This window comes from Pseudophryne corroboree, chromosome 11 (assembly GCF_028390025.1).
Source record: "Pseudophryne corroboree isolate aPseCor3 chromosome 11, aPseCor3.hap2, whole genome shotgun sequence".
In the NCBI taxonomy this organism is placed as follows: Eukaryota; Metazoa; Chordata; class Amphibia; order Anura; family Myobatrachidae; genus Pseudophryne; species Pseudophryne corroboree.
In genome coordinates this window covers 55,150,361-55,171,457 of record NC_086454.1, presented here as the reverse complement: position 1 = coordinate 55,171,457, position 21,097 = coordinate 55,150,361, and positions in this window count along the sequence as shown.

Genomic DNA, 21,097 nt, shown 5'->3' with positions numbered 1-21,097 from the left:
GCATTAATGTATCTGGCACTGTGGGGGCATTTCTGGCACTGTGGGGGAATATCTGGCACTGTGGGGGTCATTAATGTATCTGGCACTGTGGGGGGCATTAATGTATCTGGCACTGTGGGGGCATTTCTGGCACTGTGGGGTCATTTATCTATCTGGGACTGTGGGGGGGCATTAATGTATCTGGCACTGTGGGGGCATATCTGGCACTGTGGGGGCATTAATGTATCTGGCACTGTGGGGGCATTTCTGGCACTGTTGGGTCATTTATCTCTCTGGGACTGTGGGGGCATATCTGGCACTGTGGGGGGCATTAATGTATCTGGCACTGTGGGGGCATTTCTGGCACTGTGGGGTTATTTGTCTATCTGGGACTGTGGGGGCATATCTGGCACTGTGGGGGGCATTAATGTATCTGGCACTGTGGGGGGCATTAATGTATGTGGCAATGTGGGGGGCATTTATGTATCTGCCACTGTGTGGGCATTTATGTATCTGGCACTGTGGGGGGGCATGTCATGTGCATCTGGCACTGCTGGGGGGCATGTCATGTGCATTTGGCACTGCTGGGGGGCATGTCATGTGCATTTGGCACTGCTGGGGGGCATGTCATGTGCATTTAGCACTGCTGGGGGGCATGTCATGTGCATCTGGCACAGCTGGGGGGCATATCATGTGTAGCTGGCACGGCTGGGGGGCATATCATGTAGTTTCCCGTGTCTCAGTGCAATACCTGGTGCAATGTGTCGCAGTGCTCTGCCTGGCGCAAAGTGTATAACGTGCTCTGCCTGGTGCAAAGTGTATAACATGCTCTGCCTGGAGCAAGTGTATAATGTGCTCTACCTGTCACAGTGTGTATAGGAGGTTCTACCTGGTGCAATGTGTATTAGCTGCACGCACTGTCCATGATTTCGCCTGCGGAGCACCAAGCATTACAGTATGTACATAATTTTGCCCTTCTAACTTAAAAATGTGCCCTCCCAAATGCAAAATGTGCCCTCCCCGTGATCAGCACCCTGCCCTAAAAAAATCCTAGAGTGAACACTATCATGTGTATCTGGCACTGCTGGGGGACATGTCATGTCTATCTGGCACTGCTGGGGGACATGTCATGTCTATCTGGCACTGCTGGGGGATATATCATGTGTAGCTGGCACTGCTGGGGGGCATGTCATGTGTAGCTGGTACTGCTGCGGGACATGTCATGTCTATCTGGCACTGCTGGGGTGTATATCATGTCTATCTGGCATTACTGGGGTGTATATCATGTGTATCTGGCTCTGCACTACTGTAGACATTATGTGTATCTGGCACTATACTGGAGACATTATATGTATCTGACACTATACTGGAGACATTATATGTATCTGACACTATACTGGAGACATTATGTGTAAGGAACACTACTGTGGCTGTTATGTGTATGGCTGCTAATTGTGTGCGTAGAGGGGGTGTGAAAATATATTTATTTATAGTTTGATAGTATGAAGTTGCGAGGCCCCACCCACTTTTCCAGAGGCCATGCCCACTTTTACAGGAGCGCACCCAACTTCGGCGCATGCATAGAGTATGTGAGGGGGCGCTTTGATATTTTCTCGCTCAGGGTGCTAGTAGGCCTGGAGCTGGCCCTGTAAGTTCCCCTTCCCGCACAATGGCCCTCATTCCGAGTTGTTCGCTCGTTGCCAATTTTCTCTATATTGCGATTAGTCGCTTACTGCACATGCGCAATGTTCGCAGAGCGCATGCGCTTAGTTATTTTACTCAACAGTTAGGTATTTTACTCACGGCATTACGAGGATTTTTCTTCGTTCTGGTGATCGGAGTGTGATTGACAGGAAGTGGGTGTTTCTGGGCGGAAACTGGCCTTTTTATGGGTGTGTGTGAAAAAACGCTGGCGTTTCTGGGAAAAACGCGGGAGTGGCTGGAAAAAACGGGGGAGTGTCTGGGCGAACGCTGGGCGAGTGTGTGACGTCAAACCAGGAACGAAACTGACTGAACTGATCGCAGTGGCAGAGTAAGTCTCGAGCTACTCAGAAACTGCTAAGAAATTTCTATTCGCAATTTTGCGAATCTTTCGTTCGCAATTCTGCTAAGCTAAGATACACTCCCAGAGGGCGGCGGCTTAGCGTGTGCAATGCTGCTAAAAGCAGCTAGCGAGCGAACTCGGAATGAGGGCCAATGATCCCTGGTTTATGCGCTCCAGAATGCCGGTCGCATGACATTCTGGGGAGTTATTCTGGCAGTGATGTCGGTTGTCAGAGACATTACCATCACTGCAGGGTGTCTGGGAGCCAGGTAACATATGTCTGGCTCCGGTCGCATATGCAGGCAATAAATTTCTCAATGTACAAACTTTTAGCATTTCCATCTCCACTTTAGCAGGTATTAACAATATTCTACAGGCTTCTAATATATTAATGCTAGTGATGAGCGGGTTCGGATCCTTGGGATCCGAACCCGCCCGAACTTCACCTTTTTTTGCACGGGTCCGAGCAACTAGGATCCTCCCGCCTTGCTCGGTTAACTCGAGCGCGCCCGAACGTCATCATCCCGCGGTCGGATTCTCGCGAGATTCGTATTCTATATAAGGAGCCGCGCATCGCTGCTATTTTTCACTCGTGCATTGGAGATGATCGTGAGAGGACGTGACTGGCGTTTCTATGTTCAGTGGGCTGCAAATATCTGTGCTCAGTGTGCTGCAAATATCTGTGCTCAGTGTGCTGCAAGTGCAAATATCTACGTTCTCTGCCTGAAAAACGCTCCATATCTGTGCTCAGTGTGCTGCAAATATCTGTGCTCAGTGTGCTAATTGCTTTATTGTGGGGACTGGGGACCAGCAGTATTATATAGTAGGAGGACAGTGCAGAGTTTTGCTCACCAGTAACCACTAGTATTATACGTTCTCTGCCTGAAAAACGCTCCATATCTGTGCTGCATTGTAGTATATAGTAGGAGTACAGTGCAAAATTTTGCTGACCACCAGTATAACTATATATATATAGCAGTACGGTACAGTAGTCCACTGCTCTACCTCTGTGTCGTCAAGTATACTATCCCATCCATACCTGTGGTGCATTTCAGTTTTGCACAGTTTGCTGACCACCAGTATAAAATATATAGCAGTACGGTACAGTAGGCCACTGCTCTACCTACCTCTGTGTCGTCAAGTATACTATCCATCCATACCTGTGGTGCATTTCAGTTTTGCACAGTTTGCTGACCACCAGTATATAATATATAGTAGTACGGTACAGAAGGCCACTGCTCTACCTACCTCTGTGTCGTCAAGTATACTATCCATCCATACCTGCGGTGCATTTCAGTTTTGCACAGTTTGCTGACCACCAGTATATAATATATAGCAGTACGGTACAGTAGGCCACTGCTCTACCTACCTCTGTGTCGTCAAGTATACTATCCATCCATACCTGTGGTGCATTTCAGTTTTGCACAGTTTGCTGACCACCAGTATATAATATATAGCAGTACGGTACAGTAGGCCACTGCTCTACCTACCTCTGTGTCGTCAAGTATACTATCCATCCAAACCCGTGGTGCATTTCAGTTTTGCACAGTTTGCTGACCACCAGTATATAATATATAGCAGTACGGTACAGAAGACCACTGCTCTACCTACCTCTGTGTCGTCAAGCATACTATCCATCCATACCTGTGGTGCATTTCAGTTGTGCGCAGTATATATAGTAGTAGGCCATTGCTATTATTACTGGCATATAATTCCACACATTAAAAAATGGAGAACAAAAATGTGGAGGGTAAAATAGGGAAAGATCAAGATCCACTTCCACCTCATGCTGAAGCTGCTGCCACTAGTCATGGCCGAGACGATGAAATGCCATCAACGTCGTCTGCCAAGGCCGATGCCCAATGTCATAGTAGAGAGCATGTACAATCCAAAAAAATAAAGCTCAGTAAAATGACCCAAAAATCTATATCAAAATCGTCTGAGGAGATGCGTAAACTTGCCAATGTGCCATTTACGACACGGAGTGGCAAGGAACGGCTGAGGCCCTGGCCTATGTTCATAGCTAGTGGTTCAGCTTCACATGAGGATGGAAGCACTCATCCTCCTGCTAGAAAACTTAAAGGAGTTAAGATGGCAAAAGCACAGCAAAGAACTGTGCGTTCTTCTAAATCACAAATCCCCAAGGAGAGTCCAATTGTGTCGGTTGCGATGCCTGACCTTCCCAACACTGGACGGGAAGAGGTGGCGCCTTCCACCATTTGCATGCCCCCTGTAAGTGCTGGAAGGAGCACCCGCAGTCCAGTTCCTGATAATCAAATTGAAGATGTCACTGTTGAAGTACACCAGGATGAGGATATGGGTGTTGCTGGCGCTGGGGAGGAAATTGACAAGGAGGATTCTGATGGTGAGGTGGTCTGTTTAAGTCAGGCACCCGGGGAGACACCTGTTGTCCGTGGGACGAATATGGCCATTGACATGCCTGGTCAAAATACAAAAAAAATCACCTCTTCGGTGTGGAATTATTTCAACAGAAATGCTGACAACTGGTGTCAAGCCGTGTGTTGCCTTTGTCAAACTGTAATAAGTAGGGGTAAGGACGTTAACCACCTAGGAACATCCTCCCTTATACGTCACCTGGAGCGCATTCATCAGAAGTCATTGACAAGTTCAAAAACTTTGGGTGACAGCGGAAGCAGTCCACTGCCAACTAAATCCCTTCCTCTTGTAACCAAGCTCCTGCAAACCACACCACCAACTCCCTCAGTGTCAATTTCCTTCTTAGACAGGAAAGCCAATAGTCCTGCAGGCCATGTCACTGTCAAGTCTGATGAGTCCTCTCCTGCCTGGGATTCCTCCGATGCATCCTTGAGTGTAATGTCTACTGCTGCTGGCGCTGCTGTTGTTGCTGCTGGGAGTCGATCGTCATCCCAGAGGGTAAGTCGGAAGACCACTTGTACTACTTACAGTAAGCAATTGACAGTCCTTTGCGAGGAAGATGAAATATTACAGCAGTCATCCTGCTGCAAAGCGGATAACTCAGGCCTTGGCAGCCTGGGTGGTGAGAAACGTGTTTCCGGTATCCACCGTTAATTCACAGGGAACTAGAGAATTGATTGAGGTACTGTTTCCCCGGTACCAAATACCGTCAAGGTTCCATTTCTCTAGGCAGGCGATACCGAAAATGTACACAGACGTCAGAAAAAGAGTCACCAATGTCCTACAAAATGCAGTTGTACCCAATGTCCACTTAACCACGGACATGTGGACAAGTGGACCAGGGCAGACTCAGGACTATATGACTGTAACAGCCCACTGGGTAGATGTATTGCCTCCCGCAGCAAGAACAGCAGCGGCGGCACCAGTAGCAGCATCTCGCAATCGCCAACTCGTTCCTAGGCAGGCTACGCTTTGTATCACCGCTTTCCATTAGAGGCACACAGCTGACAACCTCTTACGGAAACTGAGGAACATCATCGCAGAATGGCTTACCCCAATTGGACTCTCCTGGGGATTTGTGACATCGGACAACGCCACTAATATTGTGCGTGCATTACATCTGGGCAAATTCCAGCACGTCCCATGTTTTGCACATACATTGAATTTGGTGGTGCAGAATTATTTAAAAAACGACAGGGGCGTGCAAGAGATGCTGTCGGTGGCCCGAAGAATTGCGGGCCACTTTCGGCATTCAGCCACCGTGTGCCGAAGACTGGAGCACCAGCAAACAGTCCTGAACCTGCCCTGCCATCATCTGAAGCAAGAGGTGGTAACGAGGTGGAATTCAACCCTCTATATGCTTCAGAGGATGGAGGAGCAGCAAAAGGCCATTCAAGCCTATACAGCTACCTATGATACAGGCAAAGGAGGGGGAATGCACCAGACTCAAGCGCAGTGGAGAATGATTTCAACGTTGTGCAAAGTTCTGCAACCCTTTGAACTTGCCACACGTGAAGTCAGTTCAGACACTGCCAGCCTGAGTCAGGTCATTCCCCTCATCAGGCTTTTGCAGAAGAAGCTGGAGAGATTGAAGGAGGAGCTAAAACAGAGCGATTCCGCTAGGCATGTGGGACTTGTGGATGGAGCCCTTCATTCGCTTAACCATGATTCACGGGTGGTCAATCTGTTGAAATCAGAGCACTACATTTTGGCCACCGTGCTCGATCCTAGATTTAAAACCTACGTTGTATCTCTCTTTCCGGCAGACACAAGTCTGCAGAGGTTCAATGACCTGCGGGTGAGAAAATTGTCAAGTCAAGCGGAACATGACCCATCAACAGCTCCTCCTTCACATTCTCCCGCAACTGGGGCTGCGAGGAAAAGGCTAAGAATTCCGAGTCCACCCGCTGGCGGTGATGCAGGGCAGTCTGGAGCGATAGCTGACATCTGGTCCAGACTGAAGGACCTGCCAACGATTACTGACATGTCGTCTACTGTCACTGCATATGATTCTGTTACCATTGAAAGAATGGTGGAGGATTATATGAGTGACCGCATCCAAGTAGGCACGTCAGACAGTCCGTACGTAAACCGGCAGGAAAAAGAGGCAATTTGGAGGCCCTTGCAGAAACTGGCTTTATTTTACCTAAGTTGCCCCCCCTCCAGTGTGTACTCCGAAAGAGTGTTTAGTGCAGCCGCTCACCTTGTCAGCAATCGGCGTACGAGGTTACTTCCAGAAAATGTGGAGAAGATGATGTTCATCAAAATTAATTATAATCAATTCCTCCGTGGAGACATTCACCAGCAATTGCCTCCAGAAAGTACACAGGGACCTGAGATGGTGGATTCCAGTGGGGACGAATTAATAATCTGTGAGAAGGGGGATGTACACAGTGAAAGGGGTGAGGAATCGGACATCTTGCCTCTGTAGAGCCAGTTTGTGCAGAGATTGATTGCTTCTTTTTTGGTGGGGGCCCAAACCAAGCAGTCATTTCAGTCACAGTTGTGTGGCAGACCCTGTCGCTGAAATGATGGGTTTGTTAAAGTGTGCATGTCCTGTTTATACAATATAAGGGTGCGTGGCAGGGCCCAAGGACAATTCCATCTTGCACCTCTTTTTTCTTTCATTTTTCTTTGCATCATGTGCTGTTTCGGGATTATTTTTTGAAGTGCCATCCTGTCTGACACTGCAGTGCCACTCCTAGATGGGACAGGTGTTTGTGTCGGCCACTTGGGTCGCTTAGCTTAGTCACACAGCTACCTCATTGCGCCTCTTTTTTCTTTGCATCATGTGCTGTTTGGGGACTATTTTTTTGAAGTGCCATCCTGTCTGACACTGCAGTGCCACTCCTAGATGGGCCAGGTGTTTGTGTCGGCCACTTGAGTTGCTTAGCTTAGTCACACAGCTACCTCATTGCGCCTCTTTTTTTCTTTGCATCATGTGCTGTTTGGGGACTATTTTTTTGAAGTGCCATCCTGTCTGACACTGCAGTGCCACTCCTAGATGGGCCAGGTGTTTGTGTCGGCCACTTGGGTCACTTAGCTTAGTCATACAGCGACCTCGGTGCAAATTTTAGGACTAAAAATAATATTGTGAGGTGTGAGGTGTTCAGAATAGACTGGAAATGAGTGTAAATTATGGTTATTGAGGTTAATAATACTATGGGATCAAAATGACCCCCAAATTCTATGATTTAAGCTGTTTTTAAGGTTTTTTTGTAAAAAAAACACCCGAATCCGACAAAAAATTTTCAGGGAGGTTTTGCCAAAACGCGTCCGAATCCAAAACACGGCCGTGGAACCGAATCCAAAACCAAAATAAATTAATTAATGCAAACCTCACAACTTTGTTCTGGCCCAAGAGGGACACACGCGCGGCGAAGCAAAAGGGGCGTGGCTTTGCTGGATGACCCACGGTCGCAAGCCACGCCCCCGTTTTCGTCACTGAGGGGGCATGCCCAGCGCTCTGTGAGCCGCTGGCATGCCCCCTATCCTCCTGTCTCCACTGAATAGACGCTGTGCGCATGTGCACAGCGTCTATTCACCGCTGCTCTGCTAAGCAGGGCAGCGAGAGACAGAGCCTCCCAACTGCCCCCCCCCCACCCACCGCGGGACACCGCGGCCCGTGGGTGGGACAGCGGGACAGTCCCCAAAAAACGGGACTGTCCCGCAAAATCGGGACAGTTGGGAGGTATGATTAATGTCTCTAGTGCGTACTTGCCTACCTGACCCTCTCCATGAGGGAGAAAATGCTCTGTTCCTGGACTTTCCTGGTAGGGTATGATTGCCATCACCTGTGGTGAGCTTGTTAATTGATAAGAAAGGTGTTTCACCACAGGTGATGGCAATCATACATTAAAAGGAAAGTCCAGGAACAGAGCATTTTCTCCCTCATGGAGAGGGTCAGGTAGGCAAGTATGCTCTAGTGATCTGTAGAACATTGAACTGTTCAGTGGCGTATAGAGACCCCTGGGTCCAGGGGAGCCCACACCACACACCCATTAGCTGATTGGCTGGTGTTTTATCACTCTCCAAGCGATGATGCATCTAGCCCCCAATCTCCTGCACAGGGCCGGATTTGTCTTGGAGGGCCCAAGGCACTTAAGACAGGGAACCCTGGGGAAGGGGTGGGGGTGTATGTTAGCATGTGCATACCTCCCAACATGACCAATTCCAGGAGGGACGAAATGTTCTCTATCTGGACTTCCCTCTTAATATATGATTGGCGTCACCTATGTTGAACTATTTACTTGATAAGAAAGGTGTTTTAACACAGGTGATAACAATCATAAATTAAGAAGGTAGTCCAGGTAAAGAGCAATTTGGCTATCCTGGAATGGGTCATGTTGGGTGGCATGGTTTATGTACATACCTCCCAACATGACCCTTTCCAGGAGGGACAAAATACTCTGCTTCTGGACTTTTCTCTTAATTTATGATTGCCGGCACCTGTTGAACAGGTTCACGGTTAAGAAAGGTGTTTTAGCACAGGTGATTGCAATCATATATTAAGAGGGAAGTCAAGGAGCAAAGCATTCTGTCCCTACTGGAATGGGTCATGTTGGGAATTATGCATTGTGTTTATTAAATATAAATTGAAATTTAGGGGTGTGCACCGGGCCATTTTCCGAGTATTGTGTTTTGGTTTTTGATCTGTATCTCCTTAATGTTTTGGATCTGTATTGGTTTTGCCAAAACTGCCCTTGCGGGTTTTGGTTTTAGATCTGTATTTAAAAAAAAAAAAATCATAATAAACAGCTAAAATAAAAGAATTCGAGGGTGTTTTTGTTTCTTCAGGATTATTAACCCAATAACATTAATTTCCACTCATTTCCAGTCTATTTTGACCACCTCACAGCTCACAATATTGTTTTCATCCAGTTTAGGCCAAAAGGTTGCACTGAGGTAGCTGGATGACTAAGCTAAGCGACAGCAGTGGGTGGCCCGACACACCTGGCACATCTAGGAGTGGCACTGCAGGATTTTAGTTTTATAAACTATGCCAAAAAAATGCTCCAAAGAGCCAGGGCCGGTGCTAAGGCCCTGCAAACTATAAATTTGCGCCCTCCCGTACTTTACAAAGGGACAGCGCATTAAAAGGAGAGGTAATAATCATGGGAGACTTTAATCTTCCTGATGTAAACTGGGAGGTGTCTGTTGCTAGTTCCACTAGAAGTAGGGACATTTTAAATTCCCTTCAGGGAGCATCCCTCCACCAATTGGTGAGGGTGCCCACTAGGAAAGACGCAATATTAGACTTAATACTTACAAATGGAGACAGATTATCGGACGTAAAAGTGGGTGAAAACCTGGGATCCAGTGATCATCAAGCAGTATGGTTCAGCATTAACACAGAGACTGACTCGTCCTATACAAAAACAAAGGTGTTGGATTTTAGGAATGCTGATTTTGTAGGGATGGGAAAATGTGTAAGCGATTCTATGGTAGAGTGGAGGAACTTGGAAGCCGTGCAGGAGAGGTGGGAAACATTAAAATGTGCAATATTAAAGGCAACAGACCTTTGTATCAAAAGTGTTAGAAAAAACACAAGGAAAAGGAAGCCAGTGTGGTTTGCAAAAGAAGTAGCAAGTATTGTGAGAGCAAAAAAGAAGGCTTTTAGGAAATATAAGCAGACACAAAATAATGAAGACAAAGAGATATATCTTGTTAGACAGAAGGATACTATGAAGGTAATTAGATGTGCAAAGGCACAAGTTGAGGAGAAAATGGCCCAGTCAGTGGGTAAAGGAGGCAAAACTTTTTTTAGGTATATAAGCGAAAGGAGAAAAACAAAAGGCGGAATAATAAAACTAAAGACAGACACTGGGAGTCTTGTTGAGGGAGACAATTTAATAGCAGATCATCTTAATAATTATTTTTGCTCAGTATTTACTACTTAAAGAGAGGGGAAGGGGCCACAGTTAAGTTTCAGGGATATTCAGGAAAATGACATAAGTACATTTACAGAGGAGAAGGTCCTAACAGAACTCTCAAAGCTGAAAGTGGACAAATCTATGGGGCCAGATGGGATACATCCAAGGATACTAAAAGAACTTAAAGAGGTGCTGGTAGCACCATTGACAGAATTATTCAACCAGTCATTAGCTACAGGAGTAATTCCAGAGGACTGGAAAAGAGCAAACGTAGTCCCACTGCACAAAAGTGGAAGCAAGGAAGAGGCAAACAACTACAGACCAGTGAGTCTTACATCAGTAGTAGGGAAATTGATGGAAACACTCTTAAAAGAAAGAGTTGTAGATTATCTTAAATCTGGCAATTTACAGGATCCCAAACAGCATGGATTCACTGGGGGGAGATCATGTCAAACAAATCTTATTGCCTTTTTTGACTGTGTGACTAAAGTGATGGATAAAGGTGGAGCCATGGATATAGCTTATCTAGACTTTAGTAAGGCTTTTGACACTGTTCCACATCGCAGACTGCTAAATAAACTTGAAAGTTTGGGATTGGATATTAGGATTATTGAATGGATAAGATCTTGGTTGAAGGATAGAAAACAGAGAGTTGTGGTAAATGGAGTGCATTCACAGGAGGGAAATGTTACCAGTGGAGTACCCCAGGGATCTGTACTTGGACCAGTGCTTTTTAATATCTTTATTGGTGACATTGCAAATGGCATTAAAGGGAAAGTATGCCTTTTTGCAGATGACACAAAGGTATGCAACAGGGTAGACACACCAGGTGGGGTAAAACAAATGATTGAGGATCTAGGTAGACTAGAGGAATGGTCAAGAGTGTGGCAATTACAGTTTAATGTCAAAAAATGCAAAATCATGCACTTGGGTCTCAAAAATCCAAAGGCTAAATATAGTATTAATGGCACTATACTGGAAACTACTGAGGAGGAAAGGGATCTAGGAGTCACTATTTCAGATGACTTAAAGGCAGGTAAGCAATGTAACAAAGCAATGAGGAAGGCTAGTCAGATGCTTGGCTGCATTGGAAGAGGAATCAGCAGCAGAAAGAAAGAAGTAATAATGCCACTGTATAGGTCATTGGTACGGCCTCATCTAGAATACTGTGTTCAATTCTGGAGGCCATATCTCCAAAAGGATATTAATACATTAGAAAATGTACAAAGAAGGGCAACTAAAATGGTGCATGGCCTACATCACAAAACATACCCAGAAAGACTAAGAAATCTCAATATGTATAGTTTGGAGCAGAGAAGGGAAAGGGGGGACATGATAGAAACTTTCAAATATATCAAGGGTTTTAACAAAGACCAGGAGGGAAACATTCTCCAAATGAAGAGAAGCAATAGGACACGAGGACATGCACTGAGACTGGAGGGGGGGAGGTTCAGGGGAAATTTGCGGAAAAATTACTTCACAGAAAGGGTAGTGGACAAGTGGAATAGCCTCCCATCGGAGGTGGTAGAGGCTAAGACAGTAGAGCAATTTAAACATGCATGGGATAGACATAAGGATATCCTTACAAAGAAATAAGGATCAATTAAGGTTAGAGATAAAAAAAAAAGGGGCAGACTAGATGGGCCAAGTGGTTCTTATCTGCCGACAAATTCTATGTTTCTATGTTTCTATGTAATGCTTATACACACAATGCTCCCTGTAGTAGTGGGACTTACACACGTAACGCCCCCTGCAGTAGTGATGCTTACACACGTAACGCCCCCTGTACCAGTGACGCTTATACAAGACGCAGTGACGCTTACACACGTAACATGCTCTGAAGCAGTGACGCTTACACACGTTATGCCCCCTGCAGCAGTGACGCTTACACACGTAAAGCACCCTGTGTCATTGACGCTTACACTCGTAACTAGAGATGAGCGGGTTCGGTTCCTCGGAATCCGAACCCCCCCGAACTTCACGCTTTTTACACGGGTCCGAGGCAGACTCGGATCTTCCCGCCTTGCTCGGCTAACCCGAGCGCGCCCGAACGTCATCATCCCGCTGTCGGATTCTCGCGAGGCTCGTATTCTATCGTGAGACTCGGATTCTATATAAGGAGCCGCGCGTCGCCGCCATTTTCACACGTGCATTGAGATTGATAGGGAGAGGACGTGGCTGGCGTCCTCTCCGTTTAGATAGAGAGTGAGACACTTGATTTACTGGAGCATTAGGAGTACTCAGAGAGTGCAGAGTTTTGCTGATAGTTATACTAGTGGTGACCACCAGTTTTATTTATTATTTAATATAATCCGTTCTCTGCCTGAAAAAAAACGATACACAGTCACATACCATATCTGTGCTCAGCCTCAGTGTGCTGCATGATAATATCATCTATGTATATCTGACTGTGCTGAGTAGTGCTCACTGCTCACACAGCTTAATTGTGGGGGAGACTGGGGAGCAGTTATAGCAGGAGTACATATTTAACAGTGCACACTTTTGCTGCCAGAGTGCCAGTGTGACTGACCAGCAGTGACCACCAGTATATTGTCTGCCTGAAAAAGTTAAACACTCGTGTGGTGTTTTTTTTTTTAATTCTATAAACGCATTCTGCTGACAGTGTCCAGCAGGTCTGTCATTCATTATATTTCTATCTTCTTCATACTAGTAGTTTAGGAGTCTGCAGTGCTGACAGTGTCCAGCAGGTCCGTCATTATACAATATATACCTGTCCTGCAGTAGTGATATATATATATTTTTTATATCATTATCATCCAGTCTATACTAGCAGACGCAGTACGGTAGTCCACGGCTGTAGCTACCTCTGTGTCGGCAGTCGCTCGTCCATAATTGTATACCTACCTGTGGTGATTTTTTTTTTTTCTATCTTCTTCATACTATACTAGTAGTTTAGGAGTCTGCAGTGCTGACAGTGTCCAGCAGGTCCGTCATTATACAATATATACCTGTCCTGCAGTAGTGATATATATATATTTTTTATATCATTATCATCCAGTATATACTAGCAGACGCAGTACGGTAGTCCACGGCTGTAGCTACCTCTGTGTCGGCAGTCGCTCGTCCATAATTGTATACCTACCTGTGGTGTTTTTTTTTTTTTCTATCTTCTTCATACTAGTAGTTTAGGAGTCTGCAGTGCTGACAGTGTCCAGCAGGTCCGTCATTATACAATATATACCTGTCCTGCAGTAGTGATATATATATATATTTTTTATATCATTATCATCCAGTCTATACTAGCAGACGCAGTACGGTAGTCCACGGCTGTAGCTACCTCTGTGTCGGCAGTCGTTCGTCCATAATTGTATACCTGCCTGTGGTTGTTTTTTTTTTTTCTATCTTCTTCATACTATACTAGTAGTTTAGGAGTCTGCAGTGCTGACAGTGTCCAGCAGGTCCGTCATTATACAATATATACCTGTCCTGCAGTTGTGATATATATATATTTTTTATATCATTATCATCCAGTCTATACTAGCAGACGCAGTACGGTAGTCCACGGCTGTAGCTACCTCTGTGTCGGCAGTCGCTCGTCATCCATAAGTATACTAGTATCCATCCATCTCCATTGTTTACCTGAGGTGCCTTTTAGTTGTGCCTATTAAAATATGGAGAACAAAAATGTTGAGGTTCCAAAAATAGGGAAAGATCAAGATCCACTTCCACCTCGTGCTGAAGCTGCTGCCACTAGTCATGGCCGAGACGATGAAATGCCATCAACGTCGTCTGCCAAGGCCGATGCCCAATGTCATAGTACAGAGCATGTAAAATCCAAAACACCAAATATCAGTAAAAAAAGGACTCAAAAATCTAAAATAAAATCGTCGTCGGAGAAGCGTAAACTTGCCAATATGCCATTTACCACACGGAGTGGCAAGGAACGGCTGAGGCCCTGGCCTATGTTCATGGCTAGTGGTTCAGCTTCACATGAGGATGGAAGCACTCAGCCTCTCGCTAGAAAAATGAAAAGACTTAAGCTGGCAAAAGCACAGCAAAGAACTGTGCGTTCTTCGAAATCACAAATCCACAAGGAGAGTCCAATTGTGTCGGTTGCGATGCCTGACCTTCCCAACACTGGATGTGAAGAGCATGCGCCTTCCACCATTTGCACGCCCCCTGCAAGTGCTGGAAGGAGCACCCGCAGTCCAGTTCCTGATAGTCAGATTGAAGATGTCAGTGTTGAAGTACACCAGGATGAGGAGGATATGGGTGTTGCTGGCGCTGGGGAGGAAATTGACCAGGAGGATTCTGATGGTGAGGTGGTTTGTTTAAGTCATGCACCCGGGGAGACACCTGTTGTCCGTGGGAGGAATATGGCCATTGACATGCCTGGTGAAAATACCAAAAAAATCAGCTCTTCAGTGTGGAAGTATTTCAACAGAAATGCGGACAACATTTGTCAAGCCATGTGTTGCCTTTGTCAAGCTGTAATAAGTAGGGGTAAGGACGTTAACTACCTCGGAACATCCTCCCTTATACGTCACCTGCAGCGCATTCATCATAAGTCAGTGACAAGTTCAAAAACTTTGGGCGACAGCGGAAGCAGTCCACTGACCAGTAAATCCCTTCCTCTTGTAACCAAGCTCACGCAAACCACCCCACCAACTCCCTCAGTGTCAATTTCCTCCTTCCCCAGGAATGCCAATAGTCCTGCAGGCCATGTCACTGGCAATTCTGACGAGTCCTCTCCTGCCTGGGATTCCTCCGATGCATCCTTGCGTGTAACGCCTACTGCTGCTGGCGCTGCTGTTGTTGCTGCTGGGAGTCGATGGTCATCCCAGAGGGGAAGTCTTAAGACCACTTTTACTACTTCCACCAAGCAATTGACTGTCCAACAGTCCTTTGCGAGGAAGATGAAATATCACAGCAGTCATCCTGCTGCAAAGCGGATAACCGAGGCCTTGGCATCCTGGGCGGTGAGAAATGTGGTTCCGGTATCCATCATTACTGCAGAGCCAACTAGAGACTTGTTGGAGGTACTGTGTCCCCGGTACCAAATACAATCTAGGTTCCATTTCTCTAGGCAGGCGATACCGAAAATGTACACAGACCTCAGAAAAAGACTCACCAGTGTCCTAAAAAATGCAGTTGTACCCAATGTCCACTTAACCACGGACATGTGGACAAGAGGAGCAGGGCAGACTCAGGACTATATGACTGTGACAGCCCACTGGGTAGATGTATGGACTCCCGCCGCAAGAACAGCAGCGGCGGCACCAGTAACAGCATCTCGCAAACGCCAACTCTTTCCTAGGCAGGCTACGCTTTGTATCACCGCTTTCCAGAATACGCACACAGCTAAAAACCTCTTACGGCAACTGAGGAAGATCATCGCAGAATGGCTTACCCCAATTGGACTCTCCTGTGGATTTGTGGCATCGGACAACGCCAGCAATATTGTGTGTGCATTAAATATGGGCAAATTCCAGCACGTCCCATGTTTTGCACATACCTTGAATTTGGTGGTGCAGAATTATTTAAAAAACGAGAGGGGCGTGCAAGAGATGCTGTCGGTGGCCAGAAGAATTGCGGGACACTTTTGGCGTACAGGCACCACGTACAGAAGACTGGAGCAACACCAAAAACGCCTGAACCTGCCCTGCCATCATCTGAAGCAAGAAGTGGTAAAGAGGTGGAATTCAACCCTCTATATGCTTCAGAGGTTGGAGGAGCAGCAAAAGGCCATTCAAGCCTATACAACTGAGCACGATATAGGAGGTGGAATGCACCTGTCTCAAGCGCAGTGGAAAATGATTTCAACGTTGTGCAAGGTTCTGCAACCTTTTGAACTTGCCACACGTGAAGTCAGTTCAGACACTGCCAGCCTGAGTCAGGTCATTCCCCTCATCAGGCTTTTGCAGAAGAAGCTGGAGACATTGAAGGATGAGCTAACACAGAGCGATTCCGCTAGGCATGTGGGACTTGTGGATGGAGCCCTTAATTCGCTTAACAAGGATTCACGGGTGGTCAATCTGTTGAAATCAGAGCACTACATTTTGGCCACCGTGCTCGATCCTAGATTTAAAACCTACGTTGTATCTCTCTTTCCGGCAGACACAAGTCTGCAGGGGTCCAAAGAACTGCTGGTGAGAAAATTGTCAAGTCAAGCGGAACGCGACCTGTCAACATCTCCTCCTTCACATTCTCCCGCAACTGGGGGTGCGAGGAAAAGGCTCAGAATTCCGAGCCCACCCGCTGGCGGTGATGCAGGGCAGTCTGGAGCGACTGCTGATGCTGACATCTGGTCCGGACTGAAGGACCTGCCAACGATTACGGACATGTCGTCTACTGTCACTGCATATGATTCTCTCCCCATTGAAAGAATGGTGGAGGATTATATGAGTGACCGCATCCAAGTAGGCACGTCAGACAGTCCGTACGTATACTGGCAGGAAAAAGAGGCAATTTGGAGGCCCTTGCACAAACTGGCTTTATTCTACCTAAGTTGCCCTCCCACAAGTGTGTACTCCGAAAGAGTGTTTAGTGCCGCCGCTCACCTTGTCAGCAATCGGCGTACGAGGTTACTTCCAGAAAATGTGGAGAAGATGATGTTCATTAAAATGAATTATAATCAATTCCTCCATGGAGACATTCACCAGCAGCAATTGCCTCCACAAAGTACACAGGGAGCTGAGATGGTGGATTCCAGTGGGGACGAATTGATAATCTGTGAGGAGGGGGATGTACACTCTGATGAATCGGAGGATGATGATGTGGTGGACATCTTGCCTCTGTAGAGCCAGTTTTTGCAAGGAGAGATTAATTGCTTCTTTTTTGGTGGGGGTCCAAACCAACCCGTCATTTCAGTCACAGTCGTGTGGCAGACCCTGTCACTGAAATGATGGGTTGGTTAAAGTGTGCATGTCCTGTTTATACAACATAAGGGTGGGTGGGAGGGCCCAAGGACAATTCCATCTTGCACCTCTTTTTTCTTTCATTTTTCTTTGCGTCATGTGCTGTTTGGGGAGTGTTTTTTGGAAGGGCCAGCCTGCCTGACACTGCAGTGCCAATCCTAGATGGGCCAGGTGTTTGTGTCGGCCACTAGGGTCGCTGAGCTTAGTCACACAGCTACCTCATTGCGCCTCTTTTTTTCTTTGCGTCATGTGCTGTTTGGGGAGTGTTTTTTGGAAGGGCCATCCTGTGTGACACTGCAGTGCCACTCCTAGATGGGCCAGGTGTTTGTGTCGGCCACTTGGGTCGCTGAGCTTAGTCACACAGCTACCTCATTGCGCCTCTTTTTTTCTTTGCGTCATGTGCTGTTTGGGGAGTGTTTTTTGGAAGGGCCATCCTGCGTTACACTGCAGTGCCACTCCTAGATGGGCTAGGTGTTTGTGTCGGCCACTTGGGTCGCTGAGCTTAGTCACACAGCTACCTCATTGCGCCTCTTTTTTTCTTTGCGTCATGTGCTGTTTGGGGAGTATTTTTTGGAAGGGCCATCCTGCTTGACACTGCAGTGCCAGTCCTAGATGGGCCAGGTGTTTGTGTCGGCCACTTGGGTCGCTGAGCTTAGTCACACAGCTACCTCATTGCGCCTCTTTTTTTCTTTGCGTCGTGTGCTGTTTGGGGAGTATTTTTTGGAAGGGCCATCCTGCCTGACACTGCAGTGCCACTCCTAGATGGGCCAGGTGTTTGTGTCGGCCACTAGGGTCGCTGAGCTTACTCACACAGCTACCTCATTGCGCCTCTTTTTTTTTTTCTTTGCGTCATGTGCTGTTTGGGGAGTGTTTTTTGGAAGGGCCATCCTACGTGACACTGCAGTGCCACTCCTAGATGGGCCAGGTGTTTGTGTCGGCCACTTGGGTCGCTGAGCTTAGTCACACAGCTACCTCATTGCGCCTCTTTTTTTCTTTGCGTCATGTGCTGTTTGGGGAGTATTTTTTGGAAGGGCCATCCTGCCTGACACTGCAGTGCCACTCCTAGATGGGCCAGGTGTTTGTGTCGGCCACTTGGGTCGCTGAGCTTAGTCACACAGCTACCTCATTGCGCCTCTTTTTTTCTTTGCGTCATGTGCTGTTTGGGGAGTGTTTTTTGGAAGGGCCATCCTGCGTGACACTGCAGTGCCACTCCTAGATGGGCCAGGTGTTTGTGTCGGACACTTGGGTCGCTGAGCTTAGTCACACAGCTACCTCATTGCGCCTCTTTTTTTCTTTGCGTCATGTGCTGTTTGGGGAGTGTTTTTTGGAAGGGCCATCCTGCGTGACACTGCAGTGCCACTCCTAGATGGGCCAGGTGTTTGTGTCGGCCACTAGGGTCGCTTAGCTTACTCACACAGCTACCTCATTGCGCCTCTTTTTTTCTTCTTTGCGTCATATGCTGTTTGGGGAGTATTTTTTGGAAGGGCCATCCTGCCTGACACTGCAGTGCCACTCCTAGATGGGCCAGGTGTTTGTGTCGGCCACTTGGGTCGCTGAGCTTAGTCACACAGCTACCTCATTGCGCCTCTTTTTTTCTTTGCGTCATGTGCTGTTTGGGGAGTGTTTTTTGGAAGGGCCATCCTGCGTGACACTGCAGTGCCACTCCTAGATGGGCCAGGTGTTTGTGTCGGCCACTTGGGTCGCTGAGCTTAGTCATCCAGCGACCTCGGTGCAAATTTTAGGACTAAAAATAATATTGTGAGGTGTGAGGTGTTCAGAATAGACTGAAAATGAGTGGAAATTATGGTTATTGAGGTTAATAATACTTTGGGATCAAAATGACCCCCAAATTCTATGATTTAAGCTGTTTTTTAGGGTTTTTTGAAAAAAACACCCGAATCCAAAACACACCCGAATCCGACAAAAAAAATTCGGTGAGGTTTTGCCAAAACGCGTTCGAACCCAAAACACGGCCGCGGAACCGAACCCAAAACCAAAACACAAAACCCGAAAAATTTCCGGTGCACATCTCTACTCGTAACGCCCCTTGTACCAGTGACGCTTATACAAGAGGCAGTGATGCTTAGACGCATAACGCCCCCTGCAGCAGTGACATGCGTTAGGGTGAGGCAGGTGGGGCAGAGCCTTTCCTGTCATACTAACGTTTGTGCCAGAGTTTTGACTGTATAAAGTATATGAAAAATTCAAAGAATATGTTTGAAATATCTTCATTGCATTTTTCTAATAATTTTTATAGCCAAAACCTCACCTGCCTACCTTATCCGCACATCTCTAAACAATCTCACCAAATTTCCAGGAGTTTATACTGCTGCACCTGTGTACAATGCCCAGATGTACGCTTTGGATCATATATTGCATGTAAATCTGGCTCTGGTGCTAGCCAGAGCCTCCTGATCTATTTAGCTCACCGCACGTCCCTGCCCTGCAGCAGTGACGCTTACACACGTAACGCACCCTGTAGCAGTGACGCTTGCACATGTAACGCCCCCTGTACCAGTGACGCTTGCACATGTAATGCCCCCTGTACCAGTGACGCTTACACACGCAACGACCCCTGTACCAATGACGCTTACACACGTAACGCTTCCTGCAGTAGTGACGCTTACACACGTAACGCACTCTGTAGCTTTGACGCTTACACATGTAATGCATCCCGTAGCAGTGACGCTTACACACGTAACGCACCCTGCAGCAGTGACGCTGACACACGTAACGCACCCTGTAGCATTGACGCTTACACATGTAACGCACCCTGTAGCAGTGACGCTTGCACATGTAACGCCCCCAGTACCAGTGACGCTTGCACATGTTACGCCCCCTATACCAGTGACGCTTACACATGCAACGACCCCTGTACCAGTGACGCTTACACACATAACTCCCCCTGCAGCAGTGACTCTTACACACGTAACGCACCCTGTAGCATTGACGCTTACACATGTAACGCACCCTGTAGCAGTGACGCTTGCACATGTAACGCCCCCTGTACCAGTGACGCTTACAAACGCAACGCCCCATGTACCAGTGATGCTTACACACGAACGCCCCCTGTACCAGTGACGCTTGCACACGTAACGCCCCCTGTACCAGTAACGCTTATACAAGATGCAACGCAGCCTGAAGCAGTAATGCTTACACACATTATGCTGCACAGTCACACATACACCACATACACATATACATACACACACATGTACATACTGGGGGTCATTCCGAATTGATCGCACGTAGCAACTTTTTGCTGCACATGCGTTCAACTCGACGCCACCTATGGGGTAGGGCTTTTTGTAATAGCAAGGCTGCGAATGCTTGTGCAGCCCCGCTATGCAAAAAAGTTTTGTGTAGAACTAGACCAGGGTAATAGTTACCTTGTGCGATCGATCAAGCGATGCAGGTCCCGGAAATTGACGTCAGACATCCGCACTCCAAACGCCTGGACATGCCTGCGTTTACCGAACCACTCCCAGAAAATGGTCAGTTGACACCCTGGAATGCCTTCCTCCTGTCTATCTTCTTGTGGTCGCCGCTGCGAGAGCTTTCTTCGTTTGCGGTGTCGCTGCACGGCGACGACTGTCGCCGGGCAACGACGCACCTGCGCAATGCAGCCGCCGCGCATGCGCAGTTCCGACCCGATCGCACGGCTGCGAAGAAGTGCAGCGTGAGATCGGATTGGAATGACCCCCACTGTACATACATACGTTCACACACACACTCTTTCCAGCCACTTTCATGAAAAAGTCTGGAAACTCGTCCTCCTGTGATGCCGGATGCAGCCAGGTCCCGTGTAGCTCTGCCCCTTATTCCTGAAAAGCTCTGCCCACTTTTAGATCCGCCCAGCACACTGTGACTGGCTGCACTGTGAGAATGTGAGAGGGTAGGAGGGGAGGGGGAGAGGAGGCTTCATG